At 40.5% G+C, this 25,619-nt stretch overlaps 1 protein-coding gene, 1 long non-coding RNA gene and 1 pseudogene across 6 annotated transcripts in view; 2 read left to right on the top strand and 1 right to left on the bottom strand.

Annotated features, from left to right (window-relative positions):
* The window catches only part of TGFBR3 (transforming growth factor beta receptor 3), a 194,757-nt gene that overhangs the window by 137,994 nt on the left and 31,144 nt on the right, over window positions 1–25,619 (bottom strand). The gene's annotated exons all lie outside the window — the stretch shown is intronic.
* LOC112640885 (uncharacterized) lies at window positions 4,590–19,318 on the top strand. The gene is made up of 3 exons (XR_004816879.2): window positions 4,590–4,757; window positions 8,325–8,511; window positions 17,289–19,318. It is a non-coding gene; the product is annotated as an uncharacterized LOC112640885 (long non-coding RNA).
* LOC118355114 (etoposide-induced protein 2.4 homolog) lies at window positions 8,547–9,965 on the top strand (annotated as a pseudogene).

Genomic DNA, 25,619 nt, shown 5'->3' with positions numbered 1-25,619 from the left:
CCAAGAGTCAAAAGCTCAACTGAGCCACCCAGGTGCCCCTCAATAAAGCTGATTTTAAAAGAAAAAAATATATAGCACAATGTTTAAGAACTCTGGAGTGTCTAAGACTCTAGAGTCAATTGCCTCCTCTATGACTTACTGGCTATGTAAGAGTTAACCAGTATTAGGATTAGTATTAGTAATAGTATTCATATTCATATTCCAGGCAGAGGGGAGAACACAAGCAAATGTCTACAGGTAAGAAACAGCATGGTAGTGTAGAACTACAAAACAATTTAGTGGTGTGGAACATAAATTAAGAGGAAAAACACGAAGGGGACGAGATCAGAGGCAGAAAGGGTACTCATCTACATATGCCCACATAAAAACTTGTACACAGATGTACTTAGCAACATTATTCATATGAGTCTCAAACTAGAAACAACAAAATTTCCATCAACTGATAATGGGTTAATAAAATGTGGTACACACACACACACACACACACACATACACAAAACGTGGTGCACACATACAATGCATTACTATTTAACCATAAAAAAGATGTAGGCTACAATATGGATGGCCCTTGAAAACCTTACACTAAGTAAAAGATATCAGACACAAAAAGCCACATATTATAGGATCACATTTACATAGGATGTCCAGAATAAGTAAATTCATAGAAATACAAAGTAGATTAGTGATTGTCAGGGGCTAGAGGAAGGGGAGAATGGGGAGTGACAGCTACTGGGTATGGAATTTTTTTGGAGTGATGAAAATGTTCTAAAATCAACTGTAGTGGTGGTTGCACAACTCTATGAATGAACATACTAAAAACTAATGAATTGTAACCAGTCACTTTAAATGTGTGAATTATACAGTATGTGAATTATATCTCAAAGTTCTTATAAAATATTTAATGAATATCAACATTCTAAGGAATATTTGACAAAAGTTAAACACAAAAATATTTGAGGGGCACTTGGGTGGCTCAGTGGTTGAGCATCTGTCGTGATCCCGGGGTTCTGGGATACAGTCCCACATCAGACTCCCCGTATGGAGTCTGCTTCTCCCTCTGCTATGTCTCTGCCTGCCCCCCATGAATAAATAAAATCTTTAAAACACACACACACACACACACACGTATACAAAACCTCTTTCCATTCAATTTGTTCAAATCCCTTATGTGCCAGGTATGGAGGTCACAAATACTGAGTAAGACAGAGTACCTTAGCCTTAAGAAGCTATACTCTAGAAGTGGAAAGAGAGGCAGGTACATAGTGTAGCACCATGTTAGAGGGACCCACAGAAAGCTGTCTAGGGCACTGAGGGAACACAAACAAGGGCCAGGACCTCCTCTCCATTACTTTGTCTTTGACCTCTTATCCTCACATGGTCCTATACTAGATGTGCGCTTCTTCTATTGGAAGTCTGCTCACATTTATTTCGGCAGGAGACCCCTATGGTAAGCAATGTGATTGATTCTCTAGTTGATCAGTCTAAGTCATCATGGCAACTCTATTAGTCATTGCCAGTGACTGGCTTAAGGATGGATGGTGGTGCTCTATCAATTCAGCCAATGAATGCAAAAGAGAGGAATGCTGGGAGTTTGGAGAAAGAGGCTCTCTCTTAAGAAAGCCAAAGGCAGCATATCACTCTTCGTTGGACTATAAACAAAACCCTGATACCTCCTGAACCATTCCTACAACCACCAGGAGACCTGCCTTCAGTTAAGATAACCCTATGGTAAAGGCAAAACAACCTCAGAATTGAATGGAGTTAGTCCAGTTTCCATTTTCTGCTGTCTACCATTACATTAAAAAAGCTTCTAATGATGCCACCTGATGTTTTCTCTTCCCTCATGGGTCTGGAATACCTACGGAGCAGAGACTAGAGGCTACATCTCTGTTTCATTTCCTCCCTCAGAGTCTAGCACATAGTCTACCATTGCAAGTCACATATTTCAGAAGAACAAAAAACAATGAACAGAGTTACGCTTAACCCCAAATACTTTAAAAATCAGAATTTAACAGAAAAAGATTACCAAAATAAAGGCCTTTCCTATTAAAATTTACACAGTTCCCTTCACAGCCTCAAGCAAGGACCATGTTTTACCAAGGGAAGGCTCCTGTCCCTTTCTCTCCACCACTTCCTGTGGTGCCATGTGGAAGAGGTCCTGGGCTTCCAGGGAAGGTAGGCAGCTTGGAGTAGGGACCCGTAGGTGTGATGTAAAATGACAGGCAAATGGCTAGCATTTGATGCTAAGTATCATAGCAACAATCACAACAACAGAACCAGTGGGGCGTGTTATAGACTGGCATTTACAACATGGAATGGTACTGGTTTCTATTCTCAGCATGTGTCACTGACTTACTGACAAGACAGTTAAACATAAAAAGGGTCCATTATCAGTGGTAACTGGGACAAAGTCCCTGGGCTAGAAGGAGTAGGAAAACTCTAGCAGTAATCCTCAAACCTCCTATTTCTCAATAGTTTCAATTTCCTTCTCCAAACCTTTTCTAAAACTGCTATTACCAAAATAAACTAATTTAAGTTGACTTCCACTTCCTTTCCCTGATGTGAACGCATGGAAGAATGAGCAGGAAGAGACACAAAAACTCCCAATTATCCACCCCTTCTTAAGGTTTCTTTGTATGCCTTCTGCATAAGATCATTCATTAACTAAGAATAAGTTACTGATTTGTGATAACACCGTTCCTGGCACACAGTAGGCACTTGATAAATGTTTACTAATGGACTACAGCAAACTAGAAGGAAACATGTGAGTGTTGGACAGAGAGGAATAAAGCCTTGACTCTTAGAGGCTCACTTTTAAGCCAACCTGTTAAAAACAATAATAGTGCACGTCATCAAAAAGCTGAAAAGAGCTGGTTTTGCAGCTAAGGCTGCTGTTACTCAATGCTCCCTGAATGAATAAATCTATTCAGTTTCTCTGACCCCCTTCCAGAACACAAGTGAGTTACAGCCAGTGCAGACACTGGCTCTCAGCTCAGTTGCTATTAACCTTACTGGCTAACTGTAAATAGATACTAGAGAAACCTGTTCAGCTCCAGACTGTCCAGACATCATTTTGGTTAACGGCTTCAGCTAGTTCAGGATACTGGCTTTTCAGATCACCCTGAGGTCTGCTTTCCAAAGCCTGACAGAGCCAGTACAGAATATACTGTTACAATCTTCTTCCATACCTTGCCCAAGAGAACTTAAATGTCATGATAGTTATAGAATACACCTGGAGAAGGAGGCCTCTTCCCTTGATTACAAACAGAGTGAAGCACAGGATTTACCTGTACCAATAGTCATGCCCATGATAAACTCTCCAGTGTGACAAATCAACCCCGTCAATATTTTAGCTGCATTAAATGGCCAGAGGAAAGACTCTGCCACATGGCAAACTCACATTTCACATTGGTATCTCAGCCAAAACTGGGCAGAAACATCACATCCACAGCCCAGAGTACAAATGTTCAGCACTGAAATGAACACCAATGAGATACTTGTGGTTGTGGTTATAATTTAATTTAAATCCTCAGTTGAAGAAGACCACTACTGATTTGGTTTGGTTTATCAACAGAAGAGTTCATAAGGAATTATCATGAGCAAACAGTGGCAGCCACCCCAGTAACCATAAAGGCCTGAGTACTGAAGGAGGACACTTAGCTTTACTCCCTTCACTGCAGTGAAGGGTCTCTTGGGATGGGTCATCTTCATGAGGTACAGCAGCTGTGCAAACCCCAGGACATACAGGGGAAGTTAAGGAGTAATGGGTTGCTGGGGTAAAGCTAGGCCTGAATCCCTCTAGGAAGGGACATTGGTTTAGGCCCATGTTCTTCTCATTGCACTTATAACCAGTAGCACCTCCACCCCACTCACCTCTACCCTTTTATCTCAATTTCTTGACATCTCATCAGATCAAGAAGACCCGATGGTAGACCTTAGGCCTCCTCAATGCACTGAATGGTTATTTTAGGTCCATTATTATTATTATCATCATTATTATTTTAATTAAGTGAGCTCTATGCCTAACATGGGGCTTGAACTTGACCCTGAGATCAGGAGTCACATGCTCTACAGATTGAGCCAGGCTAGTGCCCCATGAATGGATATTTTACACTTTAAAGCTAAGATTGACTTACATATGGGAGTCCCTCTTTCTCCAAATATATGTCATTCCTGAACATCTCCATTCTGTTGGAAAATGACCAATGCCAGCCGTCTAGACCTCCCCATGTCTCCCTCCTCCACCAGGATGCATAAGCCACAGGCTGAGCAGACTTCCACAGTGATAAGGCATGGTGCAGGGAAGGCAGCTCTGGAATGGCATCAGACAACCTGTGCACTTGCTCCAAGCTCTGCCAAACTACCCCCTTTAGCCTTGACTTACACATCTTTAAAATAGGGGAATATGGTTTGATGATTTTTAGGGGTCCTTCCAGCTCTAAATTCTGGGAACTTTCAATATAGACTAGAGCTTCATCTATCTATGCCCCAGTGAAGTATTCCAGTGAGCATTTAAATGAGGCTAAAAGACACATATGCCGGAAGGGTCCAGCCACGGAATCCTAAAACCTAACAATGGGAAAAGCACCTAGAACGTAGCAGTCACCTCGAGAAGCTCTGGGTTTCACAGTGTGCTCAAAGTTGTCTATAGGCTCCCCATTTCCCATGCGGAGTACTTGGACCATCACTGTGAAAGCAAGGACTTGAAGAGGACAAACTCCAAACTCAGTAATTCCAGACAAGGGTCTATTCTAAAGGTACAGATCCAAAAATAGCTTTACAGTTTACATAAAAGCAGGACCTAAAATAAGATTTTCAAAAAGTCAAATCCTTGGTAACTAAACTTCTTTCTGAACCCACAGCTAGAGACCAGCCCTGTGCAACACAAGGGCATACTCAAGAAGTTACCCATACAAGTACTAGAGTCTTTGCCCCCTTCTTTCTCTGGCATAACCAAGATAAGCTCACCCCAGCACGGTTCTGTTTGGTAAAGGAGGATACCCGGCAATTAGGCCACAGTGCATGTCCCCCAAGAGCAGAATACTTCCCCAGCTACTTTTGTTTGGTATGTCTTTGTTTTGGTTTAGCCCTGGCAATCTGGCAGGCAACGTATTTCCAGGGGGAGCTCTGTCCATGGTGTGAATGCCCCGGCCTTGAGGTCCCTGTTCATTTTCATAAACAGAGCCCAGTTGCCACAGTGACTGGTGCTAGGAGCAGCTGCTAAATAGCAGAGGTCACCCAGAGCTTTCCTTGGGTTCTATAGTCTGGCCTATGTTGTTCCTCTGCCTCTGTGAACAGTGGGTCAACGGGAGCTGCAATCACACCAGCCAGTACCTCACACAAGAGTCTGGGCACGGACAAGGAACCACCAAGCAAGTTGCTAAATACAAATGTGACTTCAGGTGGGGCCCAGACCCACAGGACAGATCTCGGCCAGAGGGCACAGGAAGAGTAAAGGGCATAGGAGTGGCAACTTCCTCCCTGGGGGTTCCACAGGCCCCAGAGGGTGGGAGGGGGCAGGGCCAGAGTTCAGTGCAACAGGAAGGACCTTGGAAAAGTGAATACGGAGTTGGGCCTGTGACACTTTCTGAATCACGTAGGCCAATCAGGTGCTTCTCCCTTCTCTGTGAAGGTATGACATGGTTTTCCCCACATCCACAGCAGGAAACACCGCACCCCCACCTGACACACACAGGTAAAAACAAAAACAAAACAAAGCAAAAAACAACAACAACAAAGAAAAAAACAAAACAAAACAAAAAACCTTCTGGACTAGAGTCCTAGAGACCTTTCTAAATTAGAAATTATCCCTATTGTGTTTCCATCTTCCGAAGGCAAACTTGCCCAAAGGCCACAAGATCTGCTTGACCAGTGATACAACCAGGGCAGGTGTCAAACACAACTGTGTCTGGAAACCCCTAGCCAACCCCCTTGTTGTCCTCTTGCTAAGATTAGAAACAGTTGTTTTTTACTCTGCACAGCAGAGCTTCTATCCTCAAGGTAGATGCTTTCAAATAAAAATATAAAAACAGCTATAAAAAAGAGATTATAAGGCAGTTCCTCTTGGCTCTTACAAAAACCAAGTTACCTTGGCTGGAGCCCAAGGAAGCCTTAGAATAGAACCAAACATAAACCTCACTTAACATCTTTCAGACCCATCCCCATGTTAACATGGAAGTAATAAACATTCTTTGGTCCTAGTGCCAGTTTCAGAGATGGTGATCATTTAAAATGTAAACAAAATGAAGGCTTATCTCTCTCAAAAAAACATATGCTTCTGTCTTTACCAACCATAAGCCAATTAGACCACAAAATGGAGAGGAAAATGGGATGAAAGTTTACTAATTTATCAGTGTAACTCAAAGATAAACCTGAAAACTTGGATCCATCCATCATGCTTTCCAAATGGGATCCAAATGTTTCACATATAGGATGTTTCTGTGTTATTCCCAAACCACTACTGTAGTTCATTACAGGCCAGAGGAAACCTAAAGAGTTAAGAAGATTATCCTTAGGCAAATAGTTCAATAATTTAGATTTCAAAGACTCCATATTACCCTCTGTTTACACAAAGTAATGTGTTTCCTTTGCCTGCTGAACATCAAAATACCTCACAATTAATTACCTCTATTTTTTAAAATCCCAAATACTATTAAATATAATGGCCAATATATTGGGGAGAAAATAAAAGCATGTTCAAAATCTGCTCCATTCTCTGAAGACACAAAATGATAATTACGACAACATCCATGGAATCGGATACAGATGGTAACCCCAAAAAAAACTTTTCCCCTAGAGGCGCCTAGAGGGTGCCATAGGCAGTTAACATCACACTCTTAGTTTCAGTTTAGGTTGTGATCTCATTAAGACTCTCTCTGACCCTCCCCACTACACAAGCATGCATGCTCTCACGTTCACTCTCTCTAAACATATCTTTTATAAAACAAAAACAAAAATAAAAATGCTTCCTCTTAAAATTACTGTTTTTATCTATTTTTTTCTATTTTGCCTATGAACACTGTGAATCTAAGAATGGAAGTTTTTTATCCCCTTACACAGAAATTCAACAAAGTTAAAATTCCAAGTAAAGGCACAGCTTTAGAAAATTCAAAGTTACTTCACTTTCTAACTAGTTAGTATTTAGCTTTTCTTTAGAGTATTCCTCGTTCATGATTAATGGATTAGAAATTAACTCCACACCTTGAACAGGGAAGTGTAAATGGAAGCACAGCAAGTGGCCTAAATGGCAAAGAATTTTACAAATACTAAGGTCATCGTGGAGATAATGATCAATATTCCTCGGAATTTGTATAGGGAAATTTCCAGGTTTTTAAAAATCTATTTTCCACTCTATACCCTCAAAATATCCACATGTGACAAATTTATCATCTATGGAGTATTTGCTATGTGCCAGGCTCTCTTCTAAGCATTTTACTTATATTTACATATTTATTCCTCAAAACCACCTTGAGATACACCATTACCTTCACTCTATAGCTGAAAACACTAAGACAGAAAGATATTAAGTAACTCAAAGTCATGAAGTTATTGACTTACTGACTGGGTCAAGTGACTAAGCCAAGGCCAGCCCTGGGGGGTGGAGGGCGCATGTGCAGAGAGGGTAGTATGTGGACTAGAAGGAAGGAACCAGCATTCTGGTTCCAAAATCAAAAGGTGTTTCTTCCCAGAGAAAATGCTGACCTAAGATAACCCAAGGAATATGCCAATGAGTTCTGATCTAAATATATGTCCTCTTTCTATAGAAAACTCAGCTTCTGGCACATTAAAGAGAGATACAAACACCAAAGAAAAAAGGAAGCTCAGATTTCCTTAATCAACTGGGCAAAGTTCTCAGCTAATGTCATTTTAATTTTACATATATTTTCTATAACTTAAAATAGTCTTGCAAATTACCTAAGAAAAAAATTTTAAAGCCTTCAGATAAAGGAACTATTTGAACTTTCTATGTTAGAATTTTCACTACATTTTTCTCCTACATTGTAATGTTTTGATGGCTTTTTACAATTCATATTTCTGGCCAACTTGTTTCATTAGCACTCAAAGTAGAGCTAAGCTCATATAACATCACCGGGGCTGCAGTGTAAAGCTGCTATCCAGCTGAGCTGATTTAAAAACCCAATTCTGACAGCGTGGTATACCTACCTCTGCCTTTGATAAAATTAGAAACCTTTCTTTCCTTTCTAGAAAATCTTCACATATCAAAACTGAAGAAAGTACTTTTTTCTTAATGTATCTGAAAGTTGCAAATAATCATAATATTAATAATATTTCTTCCAGAGATCTCATTTTCTGTCCTCTCACAGGTCCTCCTTCAGCTCAGGCACAAAGAATGGGCCACAACATACAAGTGAAAGAGCGGCCCAGTGCGGTCCAGTGTGGTCCAGGCATGCCCAGAGTGGGTGTAGTGGCCCCAGCATTAGGAGTGCCCCGTCATCGGGAGCTGGTGGCCGGCCAGGCACCAAAGGGCCAGGAGGAGCCGAGCACCCCTGGGTGGGTAAGGGGCTGGGTAGGTGGGAACCCAGAGGGTGGGAGCAGCCAGGTCCTTCATGATGAAAGATTTTGAGACACTTCTCTCTCCTGCATATAGTTGGTAGCTTGGGTGGTAAAGAGATGGCTGCAAGTGTCAAAACCTTTCTCCAGGACCTTACCAGGGGAAATCACACTCCAATCTGAGGAATTTGTATCATCTCAAAGCTAGATGCTCAGACTCAGCAAGAGAGGAGCAGCGTGGAAGAGGACAAGCAGTAGTGTCCTAGCGCAGAGGAGAGCCCAGAGTACAGAAAGGAAGCAAGAGAATGAGCCACCTATGGTTACTAGAAGTCTCCTCTTGTTTTATCAAGTGTTTATTCCTGCACTATAGTCAGTAACAGCCCAAACTATTGGTGATCCATCACAACATGGAGATGTTTGGTCATCGGTGAAATTCTTCTTTATCTCATTTTTCAGGGCTCTTTGGGTGCTCCCTCCATTTGTGCTTAGCAAAGCTGTTAATGCCATTTCGTCTCAAGACATAGCTGATCTGGTATTTGAGGTATCGGGGAGGAAGCCTCACCCATTCCCCAGTGTCAGCAAAATAACTGCTGACATGCTCTTCAACCTTTGGCTGCAGGCTCCTTTCCACATCCAGGGGACGTCTGTAGCCTCTTTCCCATCCATTATGTTGGTCAGCTGGTTAGTCTTCTGCATACGTCCCTTCTCTACTCACCACACTGCTCTGAATATTGGTTCAATAAAGGAACTGAAGTGCACCAGCGGTTGTCAAGCACAGAGAAGAGGTGGCTTTACTACATTGGATTTGGTTTGCCCTGGCTTTCCTCACAGCCATGCAGTCCTCATATACTATCAGTAGAGGCCCCTCTCCGTCCTTTCCTCTGTTCAGTATCAGCGCCAATGAAGCAAAGACCCCCAGCAAAGTATCCTTTCCTAGTTGTGCCTCTTCTCCTTGGTGGTTTTCTTAAAGCAAAAGCCTTTTCCAGAAGATGATCTACCTGTAGTCTGCCCTGAGTAGCTCAACCTCTGCAGAGAAATTTCCATCCCCACATCCGTCTCCTGCCAGACTAAAAGCAGCTACAGGCAACCGAGTCACCTGCCACCCAGAGGGGATGGGTGTGATTGGAAAAAAGCTGTAGGAGCTCTTTTCCTTGGCATGTCCTCCACTAGGGAAGGCAGGACCTGCTCTGCCAAGGACCCTCTGCGTATACCCTTCTCTCCGAGGAATGGGACTTCTGTCTCTGGTATGCATAAAGGAGAATTCCTGACACCAGTATGTGGATTCCTAACACCGCTGAGTCTGAATGGACCACAGGTTTTTCTGCAGGTCTTATTCTAGCACTTGCCAGTCCTGTGCCTGGAATGATGTGCATACTTTCTTTCTCCCTGTGCCACTTGCCCTCCCAACTCCTCTCTCTGCTTTCCACCACTCTTGGATGAATGGATTTTGTAACTCTGGCTGTTGTATTCTGTGGACCTGTTATTTTTGTTGTTGCTTTGTGAAAGACATATACTGGATGTGGAATGATAAAGGAGAATCTCATTTGCTCCTGGTCACCGCCTGTATAGCCATCACTGTCTTCTTTCTCGTAACTCACATTAGATTTTGGTCTCTCTTGGAAAAAAAAAAAAAAAACAAGCCTGAAGTGATGGGAGTGATTTTCTTTCTTCTCCTTAAAGGGAAAAAATTTTTTTCACTGGTGCATTTAAAGATCCCCAACTAGATCCCTGGATGGCTCAGTGGTTTAGCGCCTGCCTTCAGCCCAGGGCGTGACCCTGGAGTCCCAGAATCGAGTCCCATGTCGGGCTCCCTGCAGGGAGCCTGCTTCTCCCTCTGCCTATGTCTCTGCCTCTCTCTCTCTCTGTGTCTCTCATGAATAAATAAATAAAATCTTTAAAAAAAATAAATAAGTAAAGGTCCCCAACCATAGGGAGGTACCAGTTTTGGACAAGTGCCACTGCTACACCGAATGCTAGTGAACCTCAACTTTTAACTCTTGAAGTCTGAAGTGTATACTATTGGCCACTGCCAGGTCTATCTGGTATTTCAAAGGAATACTGGGTGCTACTGAAAGGAAGTAAAGGGGTAAACTTATTAAACTCATTAAGCCTGTGATTGGCTGGTGTTCTCCTGTCATTTTAAAGTGATGAAATATGGGAAGGGGGCAGATGTCAAAACCCTTGTCCGATTTTAAATTGTCACAATTAAGTATGAGCTGTTTTTTTTTTTAAAAAAGTGAATGTGACATTTCCTGGCACTAAACTGAAAACACATTCACATTTGAGTGTTTAATATTTAATTCCATCATTTGAATACTGAGCACCTATATATCCCAAGTTCTTGTAGCTGTTAAAGATACAGCAGTGAACAAAGTAAGCAGCCTTCTCTTTTTCTTTCATGGAACTTCCATTCTATGTAGGAGAAATATGCAATTTAGAAAATATGGCAGGTCAAACTTTTAAACACAAAGCTTCTCCTCCAGAAAAGGACTTGTACAACAATGCATGAGGGTGGGGGGAGTTGTAAGAGTGAGGTCCAGAGACCCAGTACTGCCTTTCCCCCTCAGGCTCACTGCCCCACCACAGGCTCAGTGGAACAAACTTCTATGCCAAATGTGTCCCCAACTACCTCAGAGCAACTCTATCTACAAATACAAGCCTTACTTCTTTTACGAACAGGGAGCAAAGACTTTAAAGTACCATCAATACACCATTCTGGGCACTTTTAGACAGCCCTTAATTATCAAGAATCCATTTACTTTGCTGTCACCATTCAGGTGAGTTATTTGTTAACCAAATTCCATGCAGCTCTATAGGGCAGAACTAGGGACTGAGAGTGGAGGTTTATAGCCAGGTGGATTGCACAACATGAAGAAGAATTTCCCAAGGGTCAGGGATATTTTAAATTCAAGTAAAGGCTAGAGGCTCAGTCAGCAGGATATTAGAAAGGTGATTTATGTATCAGGCTGAGCTGAACCAGATAATCTCTAAGGATCCTTAAAATACCAACATACCACAAATCTAGAACTCTAGTAGTGTGCTTTAGGAATGTAAAATCTACCCAGATGTAACGTATCCTCAAACATTACTTGAGGATAATGTTACTAATGAGATACAAATTCAGATGTCATGAAGAAATAAGCAACCTAAAATATACCACATGTTAACTAAGCAATAATTTTAATAGCACACAAATACTCAAAGCTATGGCTTGGTCGAGCTTAGTAAATGCCAGGCAGGTTTTGAGTGCATGAAGCATCACATCTCATTAAATCTTGAAGACAATCTAATGAGATGGATACTATATTACAGATGAGGATGCTAAAGCAAACAGAGGTTACAAAGCTATTTATTGGCATATCTGGGATTAGCACCCAGGCAGCTGGCTCTCGGATCTATGCTCTGAAGCACTATGTTCTGTTAAACTGTCTTGTTGGGAGTTGGAGAGCATTTTCCTCTTAGATTGGGTTACATAAGTATCCTGAAATAGCCGACTACTTAAAGGAATCTTTGAAATGTGATGAATGAAACTCTTCTGATATAAGATAATCCTGAATTTCTTTTTTAGATGTAATACATACTAAATTTACTATAATTTACTAAAGTGTAGAAGTACTCAGAAAGTTAGTCCAGTTTCCAAATCTTATTTCCAAGTAGTAGCTTAAACACTGGTAGAATCTGGCTCAGAATCAATTACAAAATTTTCCTATGACAGTATAACAAACACACAGTACATTAGATATTTATATTTCTGCTAAATATCAGAGATGCCCAAATTGGTGATTATGACAGAGCTGGCCCTCAACTGTGGCAGTTTCCATTACAAAAATCTACTTTACAGGAATTCAGGATCCTGTTTAAAAACTGATTGAGACTGATACTTAATAGGACAATACACTACTGGCTTGCCCTCCCCTTTTTGTTTCTTCATCTTTAAAAACTAAAACCATCAAGTCTCCTTCCATTTAAACTAAAAAAAGAAAAATATTAGTTCCAAAGTTTGGGATTCTTAATACATTCCAGCTGGCTTTTTTTTTTAAGTCTACATTTGTAAATATTAAGGATGTATAAAGACTCTTAATCAAGTTGTTTTCTTTTTAAAACAAGTACTCAAATAACTAACTTCATGAAGATTTTAAGTATATAATGGATATTACAACCTAAGCCTGTTTCAATATAGATATCAGTGGTATATGAGGAACCTATAACAAAGAAAAATAACTTATCTAAATTCATAAATCCCCACACAAAAGAAGTTTACATGTATATGCACAGAATATTATAGCACAGCGGTGCTCAGTGCTGGGTGACTCAGCAGTTGAGCATCTACCTTTGGCTCAGGGCATGATCCTGGAGTTCCAGGATCGAGTCCCACCTCAGGCTCTCTGCATGGAGCCTGCTCCTCCCTCTTCCTATGTCTCTCTCTGCCTCTCTCTCTATGCCTCTCATGAATAAATAAATAAATTCTTTAAAAAAAAAATTATAGCACAAAAATTCTAGGAAATCACACACTTTTTAATTTGTGATACACATAAACTGACAAAAAAGTATTCAGGAATAATTAAAAATCTTTCCCTTACTCCCTAAGTAAAAATCTTTACTCAGTATAGTAAAAAACAATTAAGATCTAAAACTATAATTTTTTGGAAGGGGACACTGAAAGAAATAATTTTACAGGCCCAAAAAAGTCAGAACAAGGCTCTCAAATCCCTGCCTCACAAATATTACTATATCATATCCTAGATATGACACTTTTCATCATTAACTTTGTAAATATCACCCTCTAGAAATTACCTGTAATGCTCCATAATACCCATGCTGCCAAGATGACATCTTTGACAGCAACAGTTATTTGAAATCATAAAATCTGGGAACTGAAAGAAACCTGAAGATCCTCAGGCCAATTTCCCTCATCTGCCAGGTGAAAAAACAGATACAGAGGTACTGAGTGAGTTCCCTAGGCCAAGACTTCTAGATGAAACCCTTCACTGAAACTTCATTTGGACCAGAAGACAAGATTCACCCCCTCCACATACCAAGATATCTCTTCTTTTATTTTAGCAAGCAGCGATTCTGAAACTTTTTGGTCTTGGGATTCCTTTATGCTTTAAAATTACTGAGGACTCCAAAGAGATTTTGTTGGTATCAGTTATATCTATCAACATTTCACACAACAGAAATAAAAACTGAGAAATTTTTTAAAATATTTAATTCATTTAAAACCAACAGTAGGTTGGGATCCCTGGGTGGCGCAGCGGTTTGGCGCCTGCCTTTGGCCCAGGGCGCGATCCTGGAGACCCAGGATCGAATCCCACGTCGGGCTCCCGGTGCATGGAGCCTGCTTCTCCCTCTGCCTATATCTCTGCCTCTGTGTGTGTGTGTGTGTGACTATCATAAATAAATAAAAATTAAAAAAAAAAAACTTAAAAAAAAAAAAAAACAGTAGTGAGGCCTGGGTGGCTCAGTGGTTTAGCGCTGCCTTCAGCCCAGGGCCTGATCCTGGAGACCGAGATCGAGTCCCACGTCAGGTTCCCTACATGGAGCCTGTGTCTCTGCCTCTCTCTCTCTCTCTGTGTGTCTCTCATGAATAAATAAATAAAATCTTTATTAAATAAATAAAAATAAAATAATAAAATAAAATAAAATAAAATAAAATAAAAGCAACAATAGGGCGGCCTGGGTGGCTCAGCGGTTGAGCATCTGCCTTTGGCTCTGGGCATAATCCCAGGGTCTGGCATCGAGTCCCACATCCGGCTCCTGTCAGGAAGCCTGCTTCTCCCTCTGCCTATGTCTCTGCCTCTCTCTGTGTCTCTAATAAATAAATAAATCTTTTAAAAACAACAATAACGATAATAAATCCATTGCATCTTAATGCAAATATTATCTTTTATAAAAGAAAAATAACTGTTTTTGAAATAAAACAGTTTAGTGAGAATAGTGGCATCATTTTACATTTTTGCAAACTCTTTAACATCTAGCTTAATAGAAGACAGCTGGGTTTTTGTATCTACTTCTGCATTCAATTTACTGTGATACATCGTTCTGGTTGAAGGATATGAAGAAATCTGGTCTCATACAGATATGTAGTTGGAAAGGAGAAGCAAATCTTAACAATCTTTTCATACACTTGTAGCTAGCTATTTCTTCTTTGATACTTTACCTAAACTCATTAAATAGCCATTACTTAAAGGTTAGTTGTGATGTGGAATCTGCATTGCATAATTAACTTTTCATACCTTATTAGGTTAAAATCCATTGCTCTCAAAATACTGAGTAATTACAAAGGAAAAAAATAGTAACTTTACAGCAAAGAACTCTGTCAGACACCACATTAGCCGAGTGATAAAGGTTGACATCACCAATAATAAGATACATTAACTTTATGTAACCCTGATTTGACACCCTGAGAGGGGCATATTACCTCTGTGTACCCTTCTCAATAATGCATAATCTCAATGCAATCATGAGAAAATATCAGATAAACTCAAATTGAGGAGCATTTTCCAAAACAACTAACCAGTCTTCAAAAGTGTCAAAGTCACTGGAAGACAGAGAACTGCCACAAACTGGAGGAAACCAAGGAGACATGACAATTAAATGCAATGTGAGATTTTGAGTTGGGGCCTGGAAAAGAAAAGGAATATTAGGGGAAAATTGGTAAAATCCAAATAAATTCTATACTTTAATTAATAATATTGTACCAAGATTAATTTCCTAGTTTTAGTAATTGTTCTGTGGGTCTATAAGATGTTATTACAAGGTGAAGCTGTGTAAAGGGTATACGGGAACTCTTTGCACCATTTATATAAGTCTTCTCTATGTCCAAAATTACCTAAAAATACAAAGTTTTAAAAAAACCAACTGCTTGATCCTGTATTATCAAGATGTGAGATCTTTTACTACCCACACAAAATTTTGTAACATCATATATTGGCCATCTGGAAAATCACGGTTCACTGAGTTATACAAATATGTAAAATATTGACATATTTCTTATATGATATCAAAAAAATCATATTTGTTCATATTTCCATCGATCTCACCAAAAAAGTATTTATTCAAAAACTGCTATGGACAGAATGATGAATATTAAACTTTAATTTTTGCTTGAAAAATAAAATTTTTCATTGGCAACTAATATTGTAAACCTGTTCATTTTTAAAAAGTGTCTGGTAAGTACTGAAGACTAGATAGCCATCGTTTGTCAGTCACTCGTTCAAAGAAAATGCTATTCCATGAAAAATAGACCAGTCCAGCTCACAATTAAAACAACTGCGCAAGTGTTTCCTCAGGACAGCCACTGCGCTTTGGAATGTAGAAGTGCTACTTGCCTACTTCCCATTTCCTCATACAGAATATGAAAAAGACATGTATTTGAGGGCTTTTAACTTCAGCAAGAACATTCTTACACTAGCATGTGGCAGTGAGGCACTGCTCGATCCCTGCTAAGACACCTGTTGTTGGGATCCCTGGGTGGCGCAGCGGTTTGGCGCCTGCCTTTGGCCCAGGGCGCGATCCTGGAGACCCGGGATCGAATCCCACATCGGGCTCCCGGTGCATGGAGCCTGCTTCTCCCTCTGCCTGTCTCTCTTTCTCTCCCTCTCTCTGTGACTATCATAAAAAAAAAAAAAAAAAAAAATTAAAAAAAAAAAGACACCTGTTGTTTTATCCAATACTCCTTTTATACCATCATTGCAATGTTAACCAAAGTTGCAAGACAACTTTGAATTCTTATAATAGTTCTGACCTCATAAACCTCTTGATAAGGTTTCAGATCCATAACCATCCTTTGAGAACCACTGTTTTTTTGTTTTATTTTATTTATTCATGAGACACACAGAGAGAGAGAGAGAGAGAGAGAGGCAGAGACACAGGCAGAGGGAGAAGCAGGGAGCCCAATGTGGGACTTGATCCCAAGTCTCCAGGATCACGCTCTGGGCTGAAGGCGGTGCTAAACCACTGAGACCTGGGCTGCCCGGAGAACCACTGGTTTAAAGAGTTAACCTCCAGCTCCTGAATAGAATATACCACCACTACTTAAGCCAAGGTCAAGAGTACTAAAGAGTCTTATGCTAAGCTTTATAGAATGTTTACCAAAAAGCAATAACTTCCTGCTGTCAAAGACATTCTTTAGTGACAGATCCAGAACCTGTCTTTAAAACAACCACCACAGGTCACTCAGACATTCTTTTATCTAAGAATCTGAAGACAGTGACCCCTCACCTGGTCTCCACAGGCTAGCCTTCATAGCAACACTGCTTCCTTCCCCCAAAGTAAAATACATTAAGATTCAGATTACTTTAGCAAAGTTGTACTTTATGAATGAGATAGGATATAATTATTGATTTATTCAATAAATATTAATCACTTACTATGTGCAAGGGCACTAGGGACTGCCCTCTCCCTGAGGATTCCATTCAAGCAAGGATAAGAGGCAATGTGGAAAGCCCTCCACTTGAGAATGTTCATATAATATGCAACCGCTACACCAGAGTGTTTGCAAAATGACTTGACCTTTGTAGAGCTTACATTTTAGTGGGGGAAGATAAATAATAAACACAGCAAATAAATTATAAGCATGTTTTAAAAAGTGATAAGTGCTAAGAGGGGAAAAAACAGCAAAATAAGAAGGAATGGGTATACTAGGAGTTCAAAGGGATTATGATTTTTAGTAGGATGGTTAGGGTGGGACTAAGCCCACAGGTACTACGCACAATGAAAATTACCATTAGGTGGTCTCATTCTATTGTTTCTGGGCTCTCCTGTCTCCCCACTAGCCCCAGTCCTCAATGCCACTACTACTTTTCCTGAGGATTCATGCTTACCCTTCAACCTCCAGCTAGAGGCCCACTCACTTCCTCTAGAGGAGCAAGGTCTTCTCCATCCTGGCTCCAGATTTAGTCCTTCAGCTGTGATGCTGCTCATTTCAAAGACACCTGAGTCCTTAGCTCAGCCAACAGCAAATCAGCCATCTCCCAAATAAATACCCTGAGACCTGCCTTACCTCTGTGGGGAGCACACAGTTGAACAATAAACTTACTCTGCCAATCATAAGTTTGTTCTAGTGCTCTTTCTTTTCCAAAATATATAGGTTCTCAAAATAAGGATTAACTTTTTAAAGACCTGCTAAGTGCCACAAACTACTGGGTGCTTTACATGCATTTCAATCTCCTAATAATCAATGGACTAAGAGTAATCAGCAGTATTCTTTAGATTAGGCAACAAAAGCTTTGAAAGCCATAAACTTGGGACTCAAACTCAAATTTTCAAAACAAGAAAAAAAGAAAACTTTTGATTCACAATCTCCTCCCAACTTCATCACACCCCTATACCACTTCGGTACTCCCAGCATACTGTTTTGAGCAGAACAAAAGGAAAATAAAGAAACTGGTCACTGATAGAGTCTGTCTTATCTGCAAAATTGTACCTCAGGATCAGATATGATTTTTGCATCAGATATATCTCTGAATAATAAGACTTACGACTTAAAGGACTGGAACTGGGTAGGTATGTTCACCATGCTAACATTTTCAAAGAACACTATTTTTAATGGTTTCATTTAAAATAAACACAGCCTTCTGATTTATATGCATCATCTCATTTATAATACTCACAAGAACACAGTGGGTAGATACGGCGGGTATCTCTATTTTTGTATGTGAGGACACTGAGGATATAATTACAGCCTGCAAACAGCAAAACCTGTGCCTGAACCTGTGTCGGGATTCATAGCCCAAGGTCACAATTACCATACAATCTCTGTCAAGAATGAACTGTGGTAGAGAATTACTTTTACTAAATAAAAATGTAATAATCCAATAGATTCACTCTGGTAAAGTCCACAGGCATTCCTCACATTTGGAGCATAAAATCTCTACAAAATCCTTTAGTTACAAGTCTCAAAGAAAGCTTCACTGGAGTGACTATGCTCTAGCAAAAATCTGCTGGGAAAACCCAAGGGTCTAGCAAAAGCGCACAACTTTCAACCTTTGGATCTAATATTGCCCCTAACTCTGACCTTTAGTCCAAAGGAATCAGGATGCTCATTTTACCTCAATGAAGAGATGTTATGGCTATCACCTGGTCAGTAACACCGGTTTGAACCTCCAGGTAAAGAATATATTTCTTGGGACACCTGAGTGGCTCAGTGGTTGAGTGTCTATCTTTGGCTCAAGGTGTGGTCCTGGAGTCCCGGGAAGGAGTCCAGCATCAGGCTCCTCTGAAGGAGGAGCTCTTAAAATAAAATAGAACATATTTCTTGGAGTGCCTGCGTGGCTCAGTTGGTTAAGCGTCTGCCTTAGCTCAAGTCATAAGCTCAGCATCCTGGGATGGAACCCAGTGTTGTAGGCTTCCTGCTCAGCCTGAAGTGGGCTTCTCCCTTTCCCTCTACCCCTCCCCCTGCTTGTGCTCTCTCTCAAATTTTTCAAATAAATAAATAAAATCTTAAAAAAGAAAAAAACCCCACACATTTCTTAAGTACACACTAAACTTTAAGTTCCTACAATTTAGAGCAAAGCCAGCCAGGTCAGTAACTCACCTTAGTGGCAGCCTGAGTTATCTGTGACTGAGCTCACTTGCCAAATGCCGAGGAAGAATTATTTTTCATCATATTAATGAAGAGTAGTTCGAAGAAAATAGAATTATAGCTCTAAATAGAGGTTCTCAAACCTCACTCCCATGAAACAGTAATGCATAATGAATACTGCTCACATTTGGTCATACCATTGTCTCAAAAAAACTAGTGAAAACTGCAAAAAGCAGTGCTGAAAGAAATTAAAGAAAACCTACACCAATGGGAGGGTATACCATGTTCATGGATGACAAAACATATAAGACACTACAGATTCTGGGTACTTTTCATTCTATCAATGGCAATCCTAACCCCTTTCTCTCTCACTCAAATATACTTAAATATAAATAATCATGTTTTTTTTAAGGTTAATTTTGAATTTTGTTTTATCTTTTTAAAGAAAATCACTATTTAAGACATCAATTTAACTATTAGTCACAACATTGTTCATGATATCTTACAACTTACCTGGGAAATACCAGTAAGTCTTGACATTGTGTCACAAAATTACTTTCTAAAATAAAAATGCAACAAGACTAAAAAATAATAATAATAAAGCTGAAAAAAAAAAACCCACAGTCACTTACTGGTTCAAAGGCTTTACTGCCAACTTTAAAAATATCTTTCATGCTCTCTCACAGTTCTGAGATCTACATTCCTATCAACTCCCATCAAGTTGCCTGGGAATCACCTACAAAAAGTGCTAAGCGTTTAGTCTGAAGTTGTTACTCTGGGTCTGCTGGCTGAGGAGAAGGCAGAAGGAGAAGGTTGCCCAAGGTCCCAGGATAGCCAACTTCATTCATTTATAGAGTAAACAGAGACCACTGTGCACTCAGGAATAAAGTCCTCAACCAGACAGAACACACTCTCCTGAAGTTTTCATGTAAGATTTTTCCAATAGATTCCAAGTTGAGTAATAAACAGAAATAACAGACTGGGGGGGGGGGTGCTTTCTTGAGTTTAGGAAGATCTGACAATACCATGAAAAAGCCCAGCACAGGCCTCTGAAATTTTTCATTAGAATTCTTTTCTCCTGAATCACATTAATAAAGTACAATTTGGCCTGAGATTTGTAAGTAACTACTGACTCACATGCTGCTCAAGCCCAGAAGGATGGGGAAAAACACTAAGGTCTGTCAGTAGGAGGCAGGGCCAGACCCTGGGACTGAAAGATTTCTGGATGAGTGTTTTCAAACAGTGCTATATACTGCCTTGAAAATAGCCTCTTTATATAATATTTGATTGGCTCTGAGATAAGTCTGAAATGCTCTCCTCTACTTTCATCTTCAAATGACTGCACTGCTCTCAGAGTCACCAGCACTGGCACTAGGCCCAAAAAGCCTCAAATCTCTCTCATCTTCCATTACCTTTCTACAATTCATCTGCCCGAGCTATTTCCAGATATTATTGTTTTATAAGATATGTCAAATGTAGCAAAATACAAAATGGAAACCTATTTCCCTCCCCCCCATACATACAGTATACCCTAAATTTAAACTGGTACGCAAAAAAAAATAAATAAATAAATAAATAAACTGGTACGCACTTGATTTCAGATTGAGATCTTTTTTTGAACACCATTTTCCAAATGTAGTAGCACTTTGCAGCCCTGAGCCAGCCAGAGGAAATGAGGAATCGGATTTGTTTATTTTGGTGGGGGTGGGGAGAATGTGGGTGGGGGGATACTACTTAAGGCCTGATCCTGCTGCCTTTGAACATTTAACACTAATACCTGAATTATTTCATAACAAACTAGAGCTCCCTTTCCTCTCCCTAAGAAGAGGCCCTTGGGAATATTTAGTTAATGAATTTTAAGTAATTGTGTTTCTCTCACAAAACAAAAAACAAACAGAACTTCTAGAAGATGCTATTGAGTTCCCTAGCTCAGCAAGGTCCATATGAGCTCCATCAGCCAAAAGCCTGGAGCAGTAAACTGGGAATTTAGGGAACAATGTGGCCACAAGCACTTCTCCCAAAAGAAAAACAACTCCCCTCTTGGCCCAACTCCAAAAGGCAATTGAGCTGGGTAAGCTCCAGGTTAATCTCTGAACAGCCTCTCTGCCAACTTTCTCCTACAGGCATTAGGTTTTTCAGCATGGGCTTTGCAAATAATCTAAAACAATTAATTAGTGCTTTTGAATTCACCCCGTACCATTAATGAACCACTGCCAGACAGCCTTTGATAGTGTATTTCCAGAGCTAATTAAATGTGGCAAAATAGAGGACACAGATTTGCTGGGCATTCAAGAGGGCCAGGCAGAGAGAGACCTGACCAGTGACAGTGAAGCCATGCTTGCACACAATCCTGGGGTGACAAAGGTGGGGGGAGAGAGGGATTGCTGGGGTCAGGCCCTCAGGGTCCTTCACAGTATGCCAGACATCGCTCTCAAATTATATAATTATCAGGGTAGTGAAGTTCAGACAATTCATTCACCATAAATGAATTTTTTCTTCTAATAAGTGAAAATTCTTAATTTGATACTTAAAAGTCTGATAATGCTTCCAGTACATACCTCCACACCTCTACCCCCAAAGGCTTGTTATCAAATTTTTAAAAAGAGAGAGAGAGAGAGATGTGCAACAGTTTAAACACTAAATATTAAAATAAATCTCATCCCAAAATTCCCTTCTCTCAATCAGAGTCCACTCCCATAACCTCTATCATGTGGGAAATCTTTCCATTTTTTTTCACTATCTAATGCCACACAGAATTCCAGACTGCTCCACACGCATGGCCAGCAAGATAAACACATTTTGGGAGGCCCAGAAAAAAGCTGGCAGGGGGGCAAGAAGTAAAAATGTTGTTGCATTCCTCTGGATTTTTCTGGTCCAATTTCAAAAACAGAATGACCACCACCTGGGGCTTGTGGCAAGCTCCAGGGCTGTACTTATGTTGTTCATTGCCCCCCTCTACCATGACACTGATGAGGTCTGAAAAAGCAAATCAGAAAACCTTACAAACCAGTGGCTAAATAAATGTTATTTTAAAAGACAGCTTTTTAGGCACAGAGGTTAAATCTTCTCTGTGTCTTATCCCATTTTTTAATAAATACAGTGTCAGCTCCTTAACTCTTGAAAATACTGCAGAATCCACTGCTAAAGTAATAGCTGCTCAACAAAAATCCCTAGACTCTATGGCCAAAGTTGTTCTTGACAATAAGATAGTAATTGACTAATTATCTTTTAGCTGAGCAAAGGAGGTGTTTCTGCTGGGTCCAACATTACTTGTTGCACCTGGATTAAAACTTCTGGAGATGGTGAAACTCAGCTACATAAAATCACTGGACAGGGGTGCCTACCTGGCTCAGCTGGTAGAGCATGCAACTCTTGGTCTTGGGGTTCTAAGTTCAAAGAAAAATACATATATATATATAATATAGGATAAAAAATATATCAATGGGGGATCCCTGGGTGGCTCAGTGGTTTGGTGCCTGCCTTTGGCCCAGGGCACAATCCTGGAGTCCTGGGATCGAGTCCCGCATCGGGCTCCCGGCATGAAGCCTGCTTCTCCCTCCTCCTGTGTCTCTGCCTCTCTCTCTCTCTCTCTCTCTCTCTCTCTATATATATATATATATATATACATATATATATATATATATAAAATAAATAAATCTTTAAAATATATATATATATCAATGGACAATCCACTTGGCTTAAGAAAGTGACTCCTTCAACAGGATCTTTCTTTGACTTCTTTGATTTTGATTGGTTTGGGTCTTGGGGACCACAGCTCCAAGGTACACTCCAGACACTGGGAATTACCTGGTTTAATAATCATGATAATCTCCCTAGTGTGCTATATTCTCTCGAAAGCTTTAAATATATGTTCGTAGCCACCAGCCACCAAGCAAATTATCTCCCTAAAACCAGAAAGTCAGAAAATGAAGAAAACAACCAAGTTAAGGAACATGAACCTAGGGGTGCCTGGGTGGCTCAGTCTGTTAAGTGTCTGCCTTCAGCTCAGGTCATGTCAAGGTCCTGGGATCAAGCCCCACATTGGGCTCCCTGCTCAGCGGGGAGTCTGCTTCTCCTTCTCTGGCTTGTGCTCATGCATGCTCTCATTCTTTCTCTGTCAAATTAATTAATTAAAAAAAAAAAAAAGGAACATAAACCTGAAGTTACAACCTGCAAAGGAATACCATACAGAAAATCAGCATAATCTGTGAGAGTTTCAGAGTGGTAGCTGGGAGGGTGCTAATACCTTAAATTTTGATCATATTTCTCAGGCTGAGAGTATGATCATAGTGGGAGGAAGGGACTGTTAAAAACAAGATAACAGGGCAGCCCAGGTAACTCAGTGGTTTAGTGCCGTCTCAGCCCGGGGCCTGATCCTGGAGTCCCGGGATCAAGTCCCACGTCAGGCTCCAGGGAGCCTGCTTCTCCCTCTGCCTGTGTCTCTGCCAGCCCCCCACCCCATCTTTCATGAATAAATAAATAAAATATTTAAAAAAAAAAAAAGATAACAGGCCCAAAATGGAGTTATTTCTGCTGAGCCCCACATCACCAAGCTGACACAGTTTCAGCTCTCCCAGAAATAGAATCTTAAACCAGCTTAAACCAGAACCTTAAGTTCTAGCTTTTATACAAAAAACATAAATAAAATAATAAAAAAATAAAAATAAATAAAGTTCTAGCTTGAAGTCTGGTAACAGGAATTAAATAGGAATCAGTGAGGAAACCAAAGTTTAAAACTAAAACAGCTACAGCAGAAATGAGGTGTACCCCACTTAACCCTAACTTTTTAAAAACCCTTTATAACCTACTTCAACTCCCCTTTTTATCCAGTCAGCTGGTACCATCTTTCATTACCTAGAGACTCCTCAGCCTAGTTGTCTGTACCAATGTCCCCAGGCTCATTGAATCCACACAAGTCTCCTGCCTTGGTCTACTAAGTCACAAGGCAAAAATGGGAAAAGGCAAAAGAGGTACATGATAGTAAAAAAGTGGGGGGAAATTGCTTCTTTAATAACTATGACAATTATGCCAAGGTGTAGCCCCAGCTCATAAAGATGCACCTGGTTTCTATGGGTACACCACACTTACAGCTGGAGAGCTAAAAATCTCTGAAGAACTCACTCCCTCAAACCAATTTCCTCTCCAGCACAAGAATCTCTTAGACCCAAATGAGTTTACCTAAAGGTTTTCAAGAGAGCTTTTTCAAAAGCAAGCTAAAACCAAGTTCTCATTTACAACAGTAAGAATTTTCTAGAAAGGGGACGCCTGGGTGGCTCAGTGGTTGAGTGTCTGCCTTCAGCTCAGGGTGTGATCCTGAGGTCCATCCTGAAAAAACTACCTGGGGAATGAAAAGAATGAGACTAGGCAATCAAGAAAAACTGGGAAGAGAGGGTCCAGGCTTTTAAGACCATGATTATTCAAGAACAGTAGTTAATAGGGCAAAAAGATTTTTTGATGATTTATTTTAAGATACAGCTTTTACTGTTATGTAGAAGTGATTATCTTTGCTAACAGGTTATAGCCCAGTGTTCCACTGATAGGAGAAGGAACACATAAAAGTCACAACATCATTCTTGATTTCAAAAGCATATCACTCCCAAGGGTCCTCCCTTCCAAAATCTGTTTGTGGCTACCATCATCTTGCTCAATGATCACAACAGCCATCAACCAATATCCTCAAATGCGCCTTTGCCCAACAGTCTATTCTCAACACGTCAGCCACAGGGGTCCTGTTAAAACATCCTTCAGACCATATCATTATGCTGCTCAAACCTTCCAGCGCCTCTGTCTCCCTCTGCGTAAAAATTACAAGGCTATATGCAGGCCCACACCTGCCCCCCAGTTAACTAATTGGCCCCTCTAGCAGCCACTTGGCCTGCTTACTACTTCTTGAGCACTTTAGGCAAACTGCCATGTCAGGACCTTTGCACTTGCTCTTCTTCCACCTGGAATTCTCATTCCCCTATACAGCCACTTAGCTTACCTTCTTCAAATTTTTGTTCAAATGTGCTCTTTCCAGTGAGGCCCTCCCTATCCACTTTTTTTAAGTAATCTCCACATCCAATATGGGGCTTGAACTCATGACCCCCAAAATCAAGCATTTCATGCCCTTCCAACTGAGCCAGCCAGGTGCCCCTATCCACCTTCCTTTAAATTGTACTCCCCCTGGGGCACCTGGGCGGCTCAGTGGTTGAACATCTATCCGCCTTTGGCTCAGTTTGTGATCCCAGGGTCCTAGGATTGAGTCCCACATCAGGCTCCCCATGGGGAGCCTGCTTCTCCCTCTGCCTATGTGTCTGCCTCTCTCTGTCTCTCATGAATAAATGAATAACTTTAAATCTAAAAAAATAAATAAATAAAAGAAATTGTACTCCCCCACTAAACAATCCCCAGCGCCTTTGCTTTTTGTCCACTGAACCTGTTAAATGATGTACTATTTTTTTGTTCTGATCTGATCCATTAGAATGTAAGCTTCAGGAGGATAAGGATTCTGTCTATTTTGTTCATTGCTGAGCCTCTAATACCTGGAATAGTGTCTAGAATGCTCAACAGATGCTGATTGAGGGGCACCTGGGTTAAGCAT

This window comes from Canis lupus, chromosome 6, assembly GCF_003254725.2.
Source record: "Canis lupus dingo isolate Sandy chromosome 6, ASM325472v2, whole genome shotgun sequence".
NCBI classification, from domain to species: Eukaryota; Metazoa; Chordata; class Mammalia; order Carnivora; family Canidae; genus Canis; species Canis lupus.
The sequence above is the reverse complement of the archived record's forward strand: the minus strand, read 5'-3'. Positions and strand labels throughout refer to the sequence as shown.